The sequence below is a fragment of the Notamacropus eugenii genome, chromosome 4 (genome assembly GCF_028372415.1).
Source record: "Notamacropus eugenii isolate mMacEug1 chromosome 4, mMacEug1.pri_v2, whole genome shotgun sequence".
NCBI classification, from domain to species: domain Eukaryota; kingdom Metazoa; phylum Chordata; class Mammalia; order Diprotodontia; family Macropodidae; genus Notamacropus; species Notamacropus eugenii.
The window spans coordinates 242,175,301-242,195,569 of NC_092875.1; the positions used below are offsets into that span (position 1 = coordinate 242,175,301).

General features: G+C 38.4%; 1 long non-coding RNA gene across 2 annotated transcripts in view; it reads left to right on the plus strand.

Annotated features, from left to right (window-relative positions):
• Positions 1–20,269, plus strand: part of LOC140498378 (uncharacterized) — a 276,584-nt gene that overhangs the window by 162,390 nt on the left and 93,925 nt on the right. For both annotated transcript variants that reach the window (XR_011965080.1, XR_011965081.1), the window contains exon 2: positions 18,869–18,952. This is a non-coding gene — a long non-coding RNA (uncharacterized lncRNA). The remainder of the gene's footprint in view (positions 1–18,868; positions 18,953–20,269) is intronic.

The following is a 20,269-nucleotide window of genomic DNA, read 5'->3' on the forward strand; positions in this document are numbered from 1 at the left end:
ACTACCTCATTACAATCTGTAAGAGCAAAAGCAACAAAATACCAAATATTGTAATACTCCAGTGACCTGTTAAGAGCCAGTGATTTTTCAGGAGCAGCCTTATTTACATCCAGTGGGTATCTGATAGAATCAAGTTCCATGATTTACCACGAAAGTAATGGTGAAATTAGGAATCAGAGAGGAGAGACCAAACAAATCAAGCTCAATTAGTGTGTGTGTGTGTGTGTGTGTGTGTGTGTGTGTGTGTGTGTGTGTGTGTGTGTGTGTAGATAACAAAGTAATAGATTTGGGTGAAATAAACTGGAGAATTGGGGCAGAAAATTTATCTGTTTTTGGTTGCCATGTGAATTTCCTGACAGTTTACTGAATAGGTTTTACCTCAAAGTGTAAAATGTTGCCTGAAATAATGGAAATGCACTTCTCCAGTGAGCTAGAACCAATGGAATTATAAATGTCATCTAGTCCCACCTCCCTGCTAAGTGAAAGGTTAAGTGATTTAACATAACTGGTTTCCTGTAGAGAGCCTAGTTCAATCAATCAAGGAAAAATCACTTATTAAGTGCCTGCTATGTGCCAGGCACTATGACTAGGTATTAAAGATGCACAGACAGAAATGAAAACCATTTTATCCTCAAGGAATTTAAACATCCTCTAGGCATTCTGACTCCCATACTAGTGGTGTTTTTATTTTGTCATGAGGTCTTTTGATGGTTTGAGACACTATTCTCTGTGAACTTCTTTTCATGTGCTACTATATTATTCAGTGTATTTGATTAGAAAAATATCAGCTATGAAAAACCTTGTGAAATCATGAATAAGAATAATGAATAAAATAATCATTAACTAAATCTTAGTTATAATAGACCATGTTGAACTTCATTAATAATGGAACTAAGTTTTCAATAGTGCCTTAAAACAATTGGTAATCTTAACTATTACAAAGGAAGAATAACAGAATATGTAATAGTCACTTGGATTTGTAGACTAGAAGTTAGAGTTGCTTGATGATTGACAATGTTTCATTTTTTTTTTTGGGCAGGGAGTAGGTGGAGTATGAATTCCAAGGTTGTGTCTACATAGTGCCAAAATGTGGTCACTTTGGCCAGTTACTGGGAGAAAAAGCCAAAGGAGTAAAAGATGAAAAATGATTATTTAACACTTTTAAGACAAAACTATCAGTTGGTTCATAAGGCTATATTTCAACTGAACAGTTTAATTTGGGGTGGCTATATCATTCAGTGGGGCAGGTAAAGGAGTGAGAAATGTTGTGATAAGCTTATGCTTTTTGGTGGAGCTTTGGGTTTCTGATCAGAAAAGAGGAATGGCAGGGGAATCTGCAAATTTCAGGACTCAGGTGATGCTGGAGTCTGAATCTAGAATTGGTACATCAGTATCTCATTATTTTCTCAGTGTCCAAATGGCAAGGTCCCAAATTTTGAAAGGATTAAAGCAAGCTGAAAGGACTTCCAATATAGGCCTTTCACCCTATTCAAATGTAGACAGTCTCATGGGCTCTTGTCATGGAGATCCCTTGAAAGAACAAGTTATGTTCAGCCTGGAGAAAAGAAGATTCAAGGGATTGTGACAGTTGTATTCAAGTATTTGAAGGACTGGAATGTGGAGGAGGGATTCAGTTTATTTGGCCCCAGAGGTCAGAACCAAGAATTACCAATGGGCAGAAATTGCAAAATGGCCAATTTAGTTGCGATGTGAAGAAAAATTCCCAGCAATTGGAGTTGTCCCAAAGTGGAATAGCCTGTCTCAGGAGGTGGTAGAAGTAAACAGACTGGATGACCATTTAAATAGCATGTTACAAAGGAGATTCCTTTAATGGGTGGATTGAACTAGGTGGTCTCTGTCCCTTTCGACTCTCAGAATCCACAGTTCTGATTATGGTATTTTTTTTAAGATGTGAAAAGTCAAAATCTGTGTCACTAGAAGGAGTACCCATATGAAGCAATTAATTGATCAATCAGCATGAATTAAGTAGTTGTTTGGCATTAGGAGTTATGCTAAGCACAGGGGATGAAAAATACAAAAAATGAAATGATACACAGAATAAATATAAAGTAGTTTGAGAAAGAAGGCACTGGCTGTTGAGTGTATCAGGATAGGCTTTATGTAGAAGATGAGGCAGGGGAGGTTGAAGATTATGGAAACATATGGTAACTTTGATGATGTAAAACATGCTTTTAAAACATTCAGTAATAAAAAAGGTCTTGATGGAAATTTCTTAAAAATATTCTTAAAATATGCCTTCCTCCTCAAAACAATCTCGGTCCTCATTATTTCAAGTCTCTATCATTTTTTTGGGATATAAGCTCATGTGGGGTAGAAGTGAAGGATTTTTTTCCCTTAATGGTCTTCAGTTTAATATCTTGGGGGAGGTGGCACTTTAAAGATGTAGTGATCCTTGGTATAATAGTGTCAAATGGTATAAAGGCATAAAATCCTTTGACTTGGATGGGTACTATTGACTTTTGTGAGTAGAACCACTTATGTCAATCTTTATGTCTTTATTAGCAGTTGGTTAACTAGTTGAAATAAGTATTTATACAGCTTAAATCAACTCTGTTTCTTACACCATTGCATCTTCTTACAATATTTCATGTAATTATCTTCTTATAGTTACTGAAGATGATTATGTCACAGTGTATTATTAGTTTGTTAAAGAGCCACCAGTCCTAGTTCACAATTCAAGTTATCAATGCATCAAGGATTAAACTATAGTCCATGAAACTGACAGTACTGTTTTTCTAGGCTTGTATTTTTCCATGCTTGAGAGAGAGATCTGTTGCTTTGGGACTTGGATTTTTCCACACTCTGGGGTATCTAAGCTCTCACAAGATATGTAAGCAAAGATTCTGCAAAGTTACTGATTCCTATTTGAGCAGAGGCAGTAGGAACATGACACTGAGATAAGAGCTGAGGCCCCTGAGAAATATCAGCATTAAAGGATTGGCTACTGGAGCTACCAAATAGCATCAAGACATCCTTACTTTAAAAATATAGTTTTGTAAGTCAGTTTTATATTGGGGCCTGTGCCTATGGCCTGAGATAGAATATGGTGACAATAAATTTCGATTTTCAATGTCATCCTGCTATGTCCATTACTTTTCTGTCACCACACGAAAATGAAATAACCCTTGGCCATATTCAAAAATCCTTCTTGTAGCAAACATCATAAAGGCTGGAAAGGGCAGATACTTCCCAGAATCCTGTTAAACCAACCAGGTTCAGTTTCTAGGATTTAGGGCCAGTCAGGAGGCCTCAGGTAGAAAGGAGATTCTGAGTATATGAACTGGTTTCAGAGTATAGACTTTTTATATTAGATAAGAGAGCACAGATATGAAAGTCTACCTAGAAAGGCCTGGTTCAGTGTCTGAAGGCTCCACAGCCCTGACAAGACAGAACAATTCAGGCCCATATTTCTAATCAGAGAAAAAGAATCCTAGGATAGTAAAAATATTGTGTTTAACTCTCTTATTTTACAGATGAGGAAACTGAAACATTAAGTGGTTAAGTGACTTCTTCAGAGTCATACAACAAAAAAAATGTTTGAGTAGGGGATTATAACTCAGATCTTCCTGACTCCAACTCTAATTACCTGTCCACTACTTCATGCTGACACTATATTCAGTTCATGGGTTGAAATGTCCTGTAAGCCATTGGCAGTGTGAGTCTGGAACTCATAATGGAGGTTAGGGTTGCAGATGCAGATATGAGTCTCTTGTAGACAAATGGCAGTCAGGTCATTGGAGTGAACAGGAACAAGATAAAGTATAGAGAATGAATATGAGAGCTACAAGAAAAGACCTCTTAAAGGATCATTGAAGACTACAAAGAAGGAATAGATAGAAAGACAGTAGGTTCAGCTAGGTGGCAAAGTGTATAGAGTACTGGCCCTGACTTCAAATCTGGATACAAACACTTGACACTTACTAACTGTTTCATCCTGGGCAATTACATCACCAAACATACAAACAAAAAGAAAGCCCATAGGAGGGAAAGAAGGATGTGGTGTTTTTCACAACAAGAGAGGGTATAGGAAGAGGGGATGATCTATAGTACCAAAATCTGTAGCTAGTTTGAGTGTGAGGAAGATGGTAAATGAGGAATTGGATTTGGTCATTAGGACAGCATGGGACCATAGATCTACAAATGGACAGACTATCAGAAGCTATCTAGTACAACCTTATAATTTTACAAATGAGGAAACTGAGGCCTTTCAGAGCAAAGCTTCAGAATATTGGTGAAATTTGAAATCAGGTTACAGTAGATTGAAAAAAGGGTTGATGGCAGACTCAACTATAGCAGAACCAGCACAGACCCCAGTATACTGAATCACCAGTGGCAGTGATGATTCCCAGACCTGTCAGTGCAGGAAGGAGTTCTGGCAGAACTGGGTGAGAGAGAGGTACAATCCTGCATAGAGCCTGTGGCAGTGGCAACAGCTACTCCTGAGGCTATCAGTCCACAGATTAAATGTTTCAAAGTCATCTATTTAGACTTCTGGGAGCCAAGATGGTTGAGTAAACTATAAGTGCTTTCACCCTCTTCCCTCCCACTGACCTTGAAAAACTCAGAGAATATTTCCCCAGGAAAAATCCAAGAATAGTGAAACCAGCAGAAAGGGTATGACAGTCTTGTAGCTTGGGAGGCTAGAAGGATTAACCTCTTGCTGTGACTGAAGGGAACCAGTACAGGATGAGAGGTGTTCCAGCAAGTCAGCAATAAGCCCCATCTCAACTGACCAGTGGGAGATCCTAAGCCCCAGGGTGGTGGAGTTGGCAAGTGCCAACATCAGGACCCCAAGCAATCCTTTGCATAGTCAGGGCAATTGGCAGACCCCAGTGTGGATGGGCATCCACCAGTAGCTGAGCCTACCTGTGTTCTAGTGCAGCCCTAAGGGAGGAGACCTCCAATGGCACCCCTCTCCCACACCTCATGCCATGAGCTTCAGTATAACTCTGGGGAAGCACAGAGAGACTGCATCTGGCCGTGGCACATACCAGCCAGCTCCAGCTCAGCACCAGGTAAGCTACAGCATTATATAGCTTCCAGCTGCCAGAACACAGAGTTGGCACATAAAGTCAGTAACTAGACCCCTAGCACCCACCCAAAGAGCAGAGTCCCCTGCCAGAAGCAGGAAAAAGGTAATCACAATGGGGAAAAAGCAAATTACAAAAGCAAATACCATAGATTTTTAATATGGGGAAGATCAAAATACGAATTCAGAAGAGGATGTTGACACTGTACCCACATCTGAAACCCCCAAAGGGAATATGAACTGGTCACAAGCTCCAAAAGCATTCTTGGAAGCACACAAGAAGGATTTTAAAAGTCAAATTACAGTGGTAAAAGAAAAATTGAACAATTCTTTAAAAAATACAATTGACAAAATGGGAAAAAATTTCACTAAAGAAAACAACTCTTTAAAAAGTACAATTGGCTAAATGGTTAAGGAGGTAGAAAATCTAACTGGAAAAATAACTCCCCCAAAAGTAAAATTGGCCAAAGAGAAAAGGAGGAACAGAAGTTAACTAAAGAAAACAATTTGTTAAAAATTAGAATTGGGCAAGTAGAGTCATGTGAGTCATGAAGTCTGTAAGTCATGAAGAATCAGTCAAACAAAATCTAAATAATGAAAAATTAGAAAAAAATGTAAAATATCTCATTGGAAACACAACTTACCTGGAAAACAAATACAGGAGAGACAATCTAAGAATGTTGGTCTACCAGAAAGTCATGAGAAAAAAAAAGCCTGGACAGTATCATCCAAGGAATCATCTTGGAAAACTGCCCTGAGGTCCTAGAACCATGGGGTAAAATAGTTATCTAAAGAATCCACTGATTACCTCCTGAAAGATATCCCAAATTGAAAACACCAAGGAATATCATAACCAAATTTGAGAATTATCCACTCAAGGAGAGAATATTGCAGGTTTCTAGAAAAGAAACAAGACAAATATTGTGTCAGGATCACACAGGACCTTGTAGCTTCTACAATAAAAGATCAGAGGGATTGGAATATGATATTCTGTAAGGCAAAGGAGTTTGGACTACAATCAGGGATCAACTATCCAACAAAATTGAACATAATCTTTCAGGCAAGGAGATGGACATCCAATGAAATAAGGGATTTCCAGACTTTCCTGATAAGAAGGTCAGAGCTTAAAGGGAAATTTGACATTCAAATACAAGACCAAAGAGAGAAATAAAAAGGTAAATAGAAAACTAAAACAAAAACAAAATCTATATTATTCAATAAGGGCAAACCATTTACACCCCTACATGGAAGGATGATAATTGTAAATCCTGAGAATTGTATCTTTGTTACAACATTTAAAAGGGATATACATAGACAGAGAGTGTGGGTATAAATTAACTGATGTGAGAAAAAATCCTAATTAAGGGGTACAAAGCAATTGTAATGGGAGAAGAGTAAAGGAGGAGGTAGAAAAGGGTAAATTACATCACATGAAGAGGCACAAAAACATACTCTAGTAGAACGTAAGAAGGGAAAGAGATGAGCATTGTTTGAACTTTACTCACATCAGATTTGATTCTATGAGGGAATAATGCTCAGTTAAGAAGCAGTAGTAATGGAAAACGTAAAGAAAAGGTAGTGGGGCAGATAGAAGAGAGGGAAGATTGAGGGAGGCAGTGGTCAAAAATAATTTTTTCAATTTTTCTATAAGAACTGATGAACAGATGCACTTCAGAAAATCCTGGAAAGACTTGTATGAATTGATGTTGAGTGAAGTATACAGAACCAGGAGAATATTGTTCACAGAAATAGCCATAGTATGCAATGACTGATTTTGATAAACTTCTCATTAATGCAATGACCTAAAACAATTCCAAAAGACTCATGATGGAAAATGTCATCCACATCCAGAGAAAGAACTATGGAGTCAGAATGCAGAGCAAAGCAGACTATTTTCTTTTTTGTTCCTTTTTCTTTCTTTCTCATGGTTTCTCCCTTTGTTAAAATTCTTCTGGGCAACATGACTAATGAATGTGTATGTGTATGTGTATGTATATATGTAGAGCCTATATCAGATTGCATGCCATCTTGTGGAGGGAGGGGGAGAAAATTTAAAACTTATGGAAGTGAATTTTGAAAACTAAAAATAAATAAATTGAAAACTGTAAAAAATGTAAATTGAGTAAACAACAACAAAAAGAAAACAGGATTGGTGAGAGAAATTTGAGGTATCATGTGCAGAAAATTTTTTAGGAATTTTGGCACCACCAGACTCTTTTATTTATACTTTTGCAATAGTTAAGTTACCCCATCCTTCTTTTTTATGATCACTGCCATCACTCTAATCCAGATTACCTCCCATCACACTCTGACATGACCTTATGTTCTACATTAACTGGATATCTTTCAGTTTTCTAAACATACATATTGCCTTCCTAACTTGATAACTTTGGTCAGTCATGCTTTTCTCTAGAATTTCCTCCATTACAGTTTCTAGCTTCTGTTTTTTTACTTCCATTGTCAAATTCTATTGTCAAAAATTATTATGTTTCATAAATAATGAAGAAGACAAAGCAACTGAGGGAGAGGCAGAGTACCAGTGGTGGTCACTAGGCCTAAGGAAGGCACCAGCCTCTGCAATTCTATGGAAGTCTGTAAACTAGCTCATTAAGGCAATGACTTAATCTTTGGATTTGAGATGAACCTTGTAATACTGCTGAGGCAGAACATTATAGTTTTAGAGAAATTGGAGGAGAGACAAGTATGCCCTTAGTACTATGCTCTTGAGTCATTCAAGGTCAGGTGTACAAAGAACAACGATTGCAATGGTGAATCTGTTTCCCAGTGTTGTCTTTGAAAGCACCTCTTGAGATCTTCTTTATTCTTTAGGACATCATGTTATTATCAGAGATAAAGTAAGCCTTACACTATCTATCTTTTAAAGCCTAACTCAAATGCTATATCTTTCATAGAACTATCCCTGATTCCTCCAATTGGAGGCAATTCATTTTTTTCCCTGAATTTTCTCTGAATTTTCATAGCACTATATTTAGAACTATCACATTTAACCTTGTTTTGTAGATACTTATCACTCCTGTAAGATCTACCCAAAGGCATGTTGGAGCCAGCTTGTACTGGCTCTCCAGACCTGACTGTTAAATTTTTAGTGTATTCACACATCGGAAATCAAGAAATTCTATGAATTAGGGCATTTGATTGTTCTGTTGGTTGTCTAGATTTAAGAAAATGATGGATAAAATGTTAAAAAGCAGATTAAACTTTAAAGTATATCATGTATATATCCCATGCCCCACCTTGAGAGCCAGTTGTTAATTTATTAGCACACTCTGGGTCTACCTATTAATGAACAGGGGAAGGGATGAGAGGGAATCCTCTTGAAGACCTTTTAAGGAGTGGGATTTTTAGTCCCTTGCAAGGCAGTAAAAATTGTTGACCTTCAAAGATCCCAGTTAGTCCATAAATTGACCTTCTTGAAGATCACAGTTCATCTTTTGGCCTGCATTTCCAATCCTCATTCCAAGATTCCAAACTTCTGTCCTGTTTGCTTCCATCGACTTTGCTGAATCAATATTCCATTCTTCCCTGTCTGGTTTTATTCTCTTTTCCAAAGCTCTATTTCATCTATTAGCTGCCCTCTGGTGAGATCTCTGCAGCCCTCTTCTACCTATGCTGAGTGAGACATGTATCAATTTGGCCTCCTTGGCCAGGCTGTCAACTACTCAATCAACCAAGATTTTTGAAATTCTTACTTTGCTTACTATTGTATGTGTTAGACACTAATGCTTGGTGCCTAGGATACAAGAACCAAAATGAAAGAATCTCCATTCTCAAGGAGTTTACACTCTATTAGGGAAACAACATGTGTAAACATAAGAGATAGGTTTAGGGACTAAGCCATGATTTCATTGTGCAAATGGGGAAACTCACTGTCTTGCAGGTCAGGACCTTCTGAGTTAAATGAAGTCAAGTTAATCTTTGGCTTTTTTTTGTTATTGTGCATATTCCTCCTTAGTATTAAAAATGCCATTCCTATCACTATTTATCTACGGCTCATCCCAAAAAGATTTACACTGTAGTTCTCAACTCTAAATATATGAGCACTATTATTATATAATATTGGTCAAACACATTCCCTAAATAGTATTTTCTTTTCACACAGCATTATGGCAGTACAAAAATTCTTGGAGACATCTGTTCCTCTTGCACATTCTCAAGCTAAAAATCACAATCCTCTATTTTGACATTACAGTGGTTGCTGTGGAGATTATGATGTTGTCAAAAGCAGAGATTTCTTACTTGGGGAGGGGAATAAAAAGTAGGTGATAATGAACTCTAAATAATAAAGATTCTCTTTCAATAGAATGAGAATGTCACTACCACATTGTTACCATGAGTCAAATTCTAATGTTTCTGTCTGCCAAGGGAAATCTTCCTTTCCCTTGTTTACTCTCCTTAGGTTAATTAGTTTCATAAAGTGAATTTGCAATAGAGTTCCTCCCAGGGTTCCAGGTGCCAGAGCCAGCTGTGTGAAGAATCTACTCCCAGAAAACCATTAGGTCTTTGGAATGCTGTGCTATCTCTTTCAAGCGACCAAGTAACATCTATTATTTTTATTCTACTGTGGTCATAAAATATTAAGTGCTTAATTCATGCATGCCATGCTATGAGATGTTATTTTAATTATTACGATTAAACTTTTAATATTGTAGAAGAGTGGCCATGATTCTATAGTAACATTACATGCTCCAATGGGAAATCTTGGCTGTAATAGATTCCAATGACAAAATTTAATGGATAGTATCCTCATTATATAGATGAGAAATGTAAGGAATGTACAAAATGGAAGAACTTTACAGCAGGCTGTAGAGTGAATTTCTATGAATATATATTGAGAGCTGTTAAAGGGCCTTATAGGTCCAACTACATTATCTTACAGGTGAAAACACTGGAGCCCATAGTAGTTGATTGACTTGCCCGTGGTCCCACAAGGAGTAGATGTTTGACATCTGCTTCACACTCAGGTTTTCTAATTCCAAGATCATCACTCTTTCCTTCTACTGTATCTCAAGAACATATAGGTTCTTTTCCTTTTTCCCTAATGATCTTTGGAAATAGACCCAGTCATGGTATTGTTGGGCCAAAGGGTATATAGGCAGTTTAATAACTCTTCGGGCATAATTCTAGATTGCTCTCCAAAATTGTTGGATCAGTTCACAATTCCACCAACAATGAGTTATTATTCCGGTTTTTCCACATCATCTCTAATATTTATTAACTTGACAAACATTTATTAAGAGCTTCCTGCGTACTATGCACTGACTAAACTCAGAGAACGAGAAAAACTAGGTATAAAAGTAGATCCACTCAGGCTGTCACAAGTTTTATTTTATGTGGTTAAAAAGAGATCTAGTTTCTTCACACTTTGTATTTTTAGGCAGGAAGAGAGTGCAGCTTATAAGAAAATAAAGACAAAGTGAAAAGCAAAGGCCTTGTGAAAGGTCAGGCAGACAAAACTTAATTCTTCCCCATTCCAATCCATCTTTCTTAGCTGTCAAGGTTATTTTCAAAGTAGGCTTGATTATGTAGCCCATCCCCCCTCCCCAGCACCTTCAAGGACCTCTAGTAGTTTCCTACTACCTCAAGCATCAGATAGAAACTTCTTTGTGTGGCACTTAAAACTTTTCATAGCTTGGTCCTGACACAAGGTAGGCATTTTATAATTGTTGATTTATTGATCAGTCTGTCTTTCACACCTTAATCTTTTCCATGACACCACCCCAACCTTATTGTGATCCAGTGATAGCGGCCTACACTTTCATGAACATGACATTCAATCTACCATCTCTGTGTCTTTGCACTGGTTGATTCCCATGTCTCTATCCACTCACTTCTGAAAATTAGTTTCTTTGGCTTCCTTCAACTCCACTTTCTTTAAAAAGTCTTTTCTGGTTCCCCTAGCTACTAATGCCTTCCCCTTTCAGATTACTTTCATATCCTCAATGTATATCTTGGATATATCTAGGTATTTACATATTATATTTCCTCTCTCCCTTACCATTATACTGTACTCTCCTTGAGAGGAGGGACTATTTTTATTTTTCACCTTTCTTTGTTTATCCAGCTCTTTAGCATAGTACTTGGTATACAGTAAGTACTTAATAAATGCTGGTTGACTGACTGACTTTTAAATCAGGCTCTTCAGAGGACAAGAAACCTATTAGTAAAAAACATTCAAAGCCCAGGAACTTACCCTTCAGCATTCAAAGGAACCTGCTCCTTTTTGCAACACCTGGGCCAAATACTCTTCTCCTAAGCTTTTTTCCTTTTGAAAGGAGGAATTTTATACCATAGGTCAGGCAAACACATTCTGTGCTGTGGGAGGAAAGTTTTTTTTTCCTAAATCGGTTTTTACATAGCCCTTAGCTCCAAGAGAAGCCCTCCTTATTGACTTTAATCCATAGTCAACAATAGGTTTTTACTGAGTTGTGGTTTCTTCTAATCATATGGAACTTGACTTCCAAGCAATCTTGCAGGGTAAGTTATCTCTTTTATAGCCTTTCTTGAGGACTAAGGGTTAGAAGACCTCTCCTCTGATTCTCAGACTCCTCCCTCATTTCTCCCTCAGGAGTGCCATTGCTGAAAACTGTGGCAGCAGTGGTCTTTTTCTCACAAGGAAAATCAGTACTTCCCCCTTGCCCTCTGTAATGGATACTGAATCTATACTCTGGATATTCTTACTATTCAAGCCTCTCCACGAAATCTCATAGACAGAGGGAGAGAAGCAGAGAGAGACACAGATTCCCTTGAAATAAAGATGGCAGTCATTCTGAAAAATCTGTCATTGTTCAGGCCCCTCCAGTAGAACTACAACTGGAGAATTATTTCACTCAAGCAGAGGAAGTCCAGGATGACAACTGGGGAGAAACCACCACAGTCATCACTAGCACCTCCAAAAGCAGCATCTCCCAGAAGGATGTTGCTAGGATCAGCAAGGACATGGAGGATAACTTTGGACTGAAATGCAAATGCTACCTTGGCTTGATATGGGTGCAGGCTTGGGTCTTCTTGTTTTCCTCACCTCCATTGCCTTCATTCTCTTACTCTCAGTTCTATGGCAGGCTGAGTTGGTACTGCATGGCACAATATCCAAAGGACTCTTCATCTTGATGGCATTTCAACTCCTCATCCTTCTCATATGAATCTGGGCCCTCTTTTTTCCATCATCAGAGAGTGGAAATACTTTGGATCTTTTTATTCTGGGCCCTCTTACTAGTCCTTATTTTAGTTTGTGGTTTCCTGTTGATGTCCACATCCTGGACTCTAGGGACTGAAATTACCAGGATGCCACCTTATTCACTCAATCAAAAGACATTTAGTAAATGACTACCATATGCCAGACACTATGCTAGGTGTTAGATACAGGTTAATCTGAACTTGAGGAACTTCTGTTGTCAACACAGGTGTTGGGAGTACTATGGCACTCCTTCACTCTGGGGTACCTCTGTTCTGGACCTAGAAATACTTTTGGACCATGTTCATTGATGGAGAAGAGAGTCTACATCTACTGAGAGCTGACAGGTTTCCTTTTCTCACATTTATTAATTCTTCTTTAAATATTTTTTTAAATTTTTAACAGTTAGTCACATGAAACAATTCCAATATTTGGTCATGTGATACTTCTTTTAAAGCATTTACAATATAGGCCACAAATGAACTTTTTTAAAAAAAACATTAATCAACTGAGACACAAATAATAGCTATGCATGCTAACTTCACAAGCTCTTGACCTAATTGTCTCCACACTATTACTAAGAATTAAAGGACCCTAACTTATTGTTGTTAGTCTAAAGTCCTAAGCATAATAGCTTAATTTTAGACTTAACTTTGGATGTTCCCCTACCAATAATCTATAATTTAATAGGTCTGGTATTAAGATTCCACAAACCTTTTGACTGTAGGAAATTGCCACTAAGAGTAGAGACATTTCAGGGATACAATATCTCCCCAACTTCATATCAATTCCAGGCAGAATTATATTGTCCACTTGCATTCAGTCAGGCTTAAAGTCTGCCAGGTGTCAATGGGGAAAATTGTGTCAGGAGAATCCTACCTCAGCCCAGGCTGAACAGCCTCTCTCCTACCCTTCCCATGAGATCACCTTTTTCAGTTCATACCAGCATCTCACAGGCTTACTGGCATCATGGATTGGAGGCTCAGACCACCTTTCTTGCTATCCATACCTGGAGTTAGACTCAGAAGAACAGTTTCTTAATAGTCCCATAGCATCTAAAAATGACAAGTTCCAATGACCAGGTTTCAAATATGATTATAATTTCACTTTGGCTAAGGAACATCTTTTGAGGCCAGTTTTAAGTGGCTTATATGCCTTTCTATACATGTTCTAGTTCCTGATTAGATAGCAATCATAAAATCAAATTTACCATTAAAACCTTAACTTTTCCATCAATGCCAAATTTTACCTGAGGTTACCTTCTTCTAGGAAATTTAGACTAAAATGCTTTTCCCCAAACTAAAGATGTCTCTGATTTAGTCTCAGTAATTAATTCAGTCAATTGTTTTAATACTAATTGCTTTTACATCACTTTGTAACATGTCCAATTTTTCTTCCCATCTCTTCCCTTCCCCCCTCTCCCTAATACCTTGCATTCTGATTATCCCTTCCCTCATTGTACCCTGCCTTCTATCATACTCCACCCTTCCCTTATCCCCATCTTCTCTCTTTTCTTGTAGGGCAAGATAAATTTCTATACCCCATTACCTGTGTTTCTTATTTCCCGGTTATATGCAATAATAATTCTCAATATTCAGTTTCTGATACTTTGAATTCCAGCTTCTCTCCCTCCCCCCTTCCTCCCCAGCCCCACTGAGAAGGCAAGCAATTCAATACAGACTAAATATGTGTCATTTTGCAAAAGACTTCCATAATAATCATGTTGTGTAATACTAACTATGTTGCCCTCTATCCTACTCTGTCCCCCCTTACTTTTTTAATTCCCTCATTTGACCTTGTCCTTTCCCAAAAGTGTTTATTTCTAGTTACTCCCTTCTCCCATTTGTCCTCCCTTCTATCATTCCCCTCACCCCACTTGTCACCTGCTCCCCTACTTTCCTGTAGTGTAAGATAGACTTTCATACCAAATTTAGTGAGCATGTTATTCCCTACTTAAGCCATATGTAGAAAGAGTAGCTTTATTTTTCCCCTCTCCCCTTCTCCCTTTTCTCTTCCATTGAACAAGATTTTTCTTATCTCTTTTATGAGTTATAGCCTGCCCAGTTCCATTTCTCCCTTTCTCCTCCCAGTATTTTCCTCCCTCACCCCTTGATTTTTATTTTTATTTTTTGTGGATATCATCTCTTCTGATTCAACACAACCTGTACTCTCTGTCTATGTGTGTGTGTGTGTGTGTGTGTGTGTGTGTGTGTGTGTGTGTATGTACAATCCCTCCACCTACCCAAATACTGAGAAAAATCTCAAGAGTTACAAAATATTTTCTTTCCATGTAGGAATGTAAACAGTTCAGCTTTAGAAAGTCTTTTATGATTCTCTTTCCTGTTTACCTTTTCATGCTTCTCTTGATTCTTGTGTTTGAAAGTCAAATTTTCTATTCAGCTCTGGTCTTTTCATCATGAATACTTGAAAGTCCTCTATATCATTTAATGGCCATTTATTCCTTTGAACTATTATGCTCAGTTTTGCTGGGTAGGTGATTCTTGGTTTTAATCCCAGTTCCTTTGACTTCTAGAATATCCTATTCCAAGCCCTTTGATCCCTTAATGTTGAAGCTGCCAGATCCTGTGTTATCCTGATTGTATTTCCACAATACTCAAATTGTTTCTTTCTAGCTGCTTGCGGTATTTTCTTCTTGACCTGGAAACTCTAAATTTGCCCACAATATTCCTAGGAGTTTCCCTTTTTGGGCCTCTTTCAGGAGGTGATTGGTGGATTCTTTCAGTATTTATTTTGTCCTCTAGTTCTAGAATATCAGGACAATTTTCCTTGATAATTTTATGGAAGATAATGTCTAGGCTCTTTTTTTTGATCATAGCTTTCAGGTAGTCCCATAATTTTTAAATTGTCTCCCCTGGATCTATTTTCCAGGTGAATTGTTTTTCCAATGAGATGTTTCACATTTTTTCAAAGTATTGGTTTTTTTTTTTTTTTAACTGCTTGGTTTATCTCATAGTCATTCATTTCCCTGAACTCAATTCTCTCTTTCAAAGAACTATTCTGTTCAGTGAGTTTTTGAAACTTCTCCTCCATTTGGCTAATTCTGCTGTTTAAAGCCTCTTTCTCCTCATTGGCTTTTTGGACCTCTTTTTCCAATTGAGTTAGGCTCTTTTTAAAGGTGTTATTTTCCTCAACATTTTTTTTTTTTTGGTTCTCCTTTAGCAAGCTGCTAACTAGATTTTCAAGCTCTTCTATTGCGTGAGGCTAGTTTAAGTTCCCTTTGGAGGCCCTGGGGGCAGGAGCCTTGACTTCCTGTGACAGTATGCCTTGTTTTTCCTCATCTGAAAGGATGGGAGGAGGCACCTTTTCACTGGGAAAGTAACCTTCTATGGTCTTATTTTTTTCCACTTTTTTGGGCATTTTCCCAGCCAGTTACTTGACTTCTGAATCCTTTATGAAGAGGATGGTCCTATTGCCTCTCCTCTCCTCAAGGCTCAGATTAGACTCAGCTGCTTGATTCCCCTGGGGCTTTTGGTGGAGGCAGGGCTGTCACTGAGGGCTGAGGTTTAGATCAGCTGCTCCCTACCGGCAGAGGCTTTAAGTTGAGCTACCTGTACAATGGACCCAGGTTGCTTCCTGGCCTTGTAGTCTGCTCCTGCTGTGGCTGCCATCGCCTGGGACTATTTCTCCTGTTCCCCTCTCACCCAGCTGGGAAAGCCCTCCCACACTGACCTTTGGAGCTTTCTTTGTGGCTTGAGGGTTGAGGGATCTGGGGTCTTTTCTGCTGGGAATTTTGCCCCGAAGGTCTGTTCAGGTCCTGTTCCTCCCAGTGCCACTTAAGACTTGCCTCAAAAGGTGTTCCTTAGCCAACGTGAAATTATAGTCATATCTGAAACCTGGTTATTGAAACTTGCTATTTTAAGATTCTGTGGGACTATTAACTCCATCCTTTGGGGTACCTCACTGCCAAACTAATAAAAATAAACAGTTTCCTCAGGGTACTGAGTTACATGTGTAAAGAACTAATAAATGGGGAGCCAAGGTGGTGGAGAAGAAAGATGCATATACTCTAGTGCTTCCCCCATAGCCCACAAAAAAACTTGTAAGAAATGACTCTCAACAAATTCTAGAACAGCAGAAGTTGCAGAACAGCAGAACAAGGGAGGTTTCCGGCCAAGGGTAACCGGGAGGGCTGACAGGAAAGAGCTATCTCACAGGATGCTGATCTGAGCAGAGCCTGGGTTGAAGTAGGATTCTCCTGACTCAATTTCCCTACTGACACCTGGCAGACTTTAAGCCTGACTGAATGCAAGTTACACTAATAATATTTAATGGATGAAAATAGATATAATTCTAGTCCAGTATTCTCTCTCTCCATGGGGGAGCAGAGTGAAGAAGCCTTCTGCTGACCTGAATTTCCTGCTTCCTCTCCTGGTGGGAACTAGTCTCCCTTGGAGAAATGTAGGGGGCAGGGAGAAGAGGCTAGAGATACCCATTCTGCCCCTCTTTGAACCCACAATTATATCCCTATGCTACATGTGTGGGGCAGCCACTCACAATTTGTAGGCCTTGCCAAAACCCTGGGCAAGTCACTTAATCTCTCTGGGCCTCAGTTTTTTCATCTGCAAAAGGGGGATTATACCAGTGCCTACTAGAGAAGGAAATGGCAAACCATTCCATTGAATTTGCCAAGAAAGCTTCAAATAAGGTCCTGAAGAGTTGGACACAATCAAATGACTGAACAAGGTCATTGTAATTATCAAAGATAATCAGAAATGTCTTGCAAATTTTAGTACTACGTAAATGCTCAATGACGTTTATTATAGCAGCTTTGTCCAATTTTGTCATTCCTCTAGCTCCCAAGAATTCTTAGTAACAACAAATAGATCTAGTACATTACTGACCTTGGTCTTGGGGCATTGTTCAAGGCTTAAAGGAATGCAGATGAGAAGGGAATTTCTAAAGAGTTCTCTCTTTTATTTGGGAAGCCAGAACATGTACAAACTACAGAAGACAACAGTTGGTCTCAGCAAAATGATTAGATTTGCTGTAATACCTAGAAAGATGTTAGCCAATGAAGATCTGTGGAAAATGAATTCTATTTAACATTTGGTTAATTTAAGCAAAGCTCTAAAGAGGGGTGTGTGTGTGTGTGTGTGTGTGTGTGTGTGTGTGTGTGTGTACATAGGTTCCATTTTTCCCAGTTTGGTAAAAAAAAATTGCCCACTGATGAAACCTACTGATAGAAATTTAACTTGGCTTTTTATGAATGATAAATCTTACTCTATAGGTGAATTATGATTATAAATACACATTGACTTCAAGATTGCATCAGCGATTCTAGCATCTTATGATGTAGTGAAAATTAGATTAAAGTAATTATCATCGATATGCCATTTTAAACTATAAGAAAAATGGCCGCACTGTCACTTTGATAAATACTGCTCTTGCTAGAGACCATGCATATTTTAATTTTATCCTTATGAGTTGCAAACTCAAATTCATTTGGAAGCTGTCTTGGACAATACAGCTGGCATCTTATTTGCCAAGGAAATCATTATCATCTCTTTTAATAAAATGCTGATAGTTACTGCTTAGGAATTCCTTCTCCTCAGTCAGAGATCTGCAGTCTCAGCACAAGATTATAATTGATGCTCAACACCTAATAGTCTTATTGGAGAGAAAACTATTTGAAAAATGCTAAGAAAACATAAATAAGTTTACAGTATGGTGGAAACAACCTGGTACCCACAACAAACAGCACTTCTTCTTTTTTATTTTTTAAATTAATTTATTTAACTTTTAACATTCATTTTCACAAAATTTTGGGTTCCAAATTTTCTCCCCTTTTGTCCCCTCCCCCCCAAAACACCGAGCATTCTAATTGCCCCTATCACCAAGCTGCCTTCTCTTCTATCATCCCTTCCTTCCCTTGTCCCTATCTTCTCTTTTGTCCTGTAGGGCCAGATAACTTTCTATACCCCATTATCTGTATTTCTGGTTTCCTAGTAGCAAGAACAGTACTCAACAGTTGTTCCTAAAACTTTGAGTTCCAACTTCTCTTCATCCCTCCCTCCCCACCCATTCCCTTTGGGAAGGCAAGCCATTCAATATAGGCCATATCTGTGTAGTTTTGCAAATGACTTCCATAATAGTCGTGTTGTGTAAGACTAACTATATTTCCCTCCATCCTATCCTGCCCCCCATTGCTTCTGTTCTCTCTTTTGATCCTGTCCTTCCCCAAGAGTGTTGACTTCTAATTGCTCCCTCCTCCCACTGCCCTCCCTTCCATCATCCCCCCCACCCTGCTTATCCCCTTCACCCCTACTTTCCTGTATTGTAAGATAGGTTTTCATACCAAAATGAGTGTGCCTTTCAACAATGGATCTGAGCTCCTGCCTGCTTGGGGAGCCCCTGTCAGCTGCTGCCTCCACTGCTGCCTCCTGAGGAGGTCTGAGTTATTGAGACACCTCGCTCCCCTCTTGGCGATCCAAAAAGACTCTTTCACTGACCTTTGGTGCCTGTGGGTGGAGGGACCTCCGCTGCTGCTGGAGATTCTGTCCCTAAAGCCTGCTCAGACATGCTCCCCTCAGTGCTGAGCGGCCAAGGCAGGGCTGGGCTCCACTCTGTGTCCAGTGCGCCACAGATCTTTGGTGTTGTTTTTTCAGGTCTCTCTGGAACAGAAATCTCCTCCACTCCTTTCTTCTGTGGCTTCTGCTGCTCCAGAATTTGTTGGGAGTTCTTCTTTACAGGTATTTTATGGGCTGTGGGTAAGAAGCTAGTGTATGTGTATCTTTCTACTCCACCATCTTGGCTCCTCCCCGCAACAAACAGCACGTCTAACAGTAAGCACTTGGAGAAAGTATCTTAAAGACTATTCTTCATTCAATCCAGATTTTTAAAACTAATTGACTTCCTGAATCATTGTGCACAATGAGCTTTCAGTGCCATAGAATATTGCCTAGAGTGGACTTTCAGATGACATCTTTCTTTGGAATCTCTCCTGTCCTTAAGGAGGTATACTAATTATCCCAGCACCTGAAAGTTAGTCTTTTATTTTTAAAGTCTTCTGGAGTAAGAAGTGCTACAGTTTAGTTCATTAATCCACTCCAGTGTTTACAAACAATGCCCTGTGTTTGATGAGAGAACAAATGATGGATCCTAATAAAACTCACTTAAATAAACTCCCTTCCTATATTTATAACAATTTAATAAATACTCAGATAGGTTTGATAAGGGATAAATAAAGATTTCAAACCAGCTGAGGAAAGAATTTTATATCTTTGTATAGTATGCCTGAAATTAACAATTTACTCTATCCTTGCTTTCTGGAATGGAGGAAACTCAGGTAGATTGGATTCATGGGCATAGGGGTTCCTTTTTATTCCAAGTTGTGTATGGGATAATTTGTGCATGTTCTAGGTATCTGTAATGAGTAGGTCTGGGTGAGGCTGGTCCTGGTTATATTTCAGTCAACAAAAAATATTTATCGAACCTCAACAAGTAAGGATTAAGTACATACTGAATGAAGAATATTATGAAACTAATAAAATGAAAGTTTCTCAAAGACAGGGTCTATTTTCAATTCTTATTTTTGTATCAGTACCTTTCGCATAATATGTGCTGAATATATTCATGTTGAATTTAATTGCTATATGCTTGGGGGAGAGATAAAAGTTCGATAAGCTTCTATCACTTCCCTGCCCTCATGGAGCATATAATCTATTGTGTGTGTATAAATATACATAAATACATAGTTCATAAATATATATACACACACACACACAAATCAGAATTGGTACTAAGATAAGATAAAATATTATTTGAGGTTGGGCAGAGAAAAGCTGGAGAGAATCAATGGTAGATTTTTGAGGAAAATAGCTTTTGGATTGAAATTTAAAAGTTGTGTAAGATTTTAGCAGATTACTATTCCCACATCAGTGAAAGCTTAGTGACGTTTTTTCTTAATGTTAAAAAGGAGACTCCTATAGAATCAATCCCCATCATGACAGCTAATCTTTTGCCCATTACTTTAAAGTGTATGTTTCTCAAAGATTCCCATCTTACCT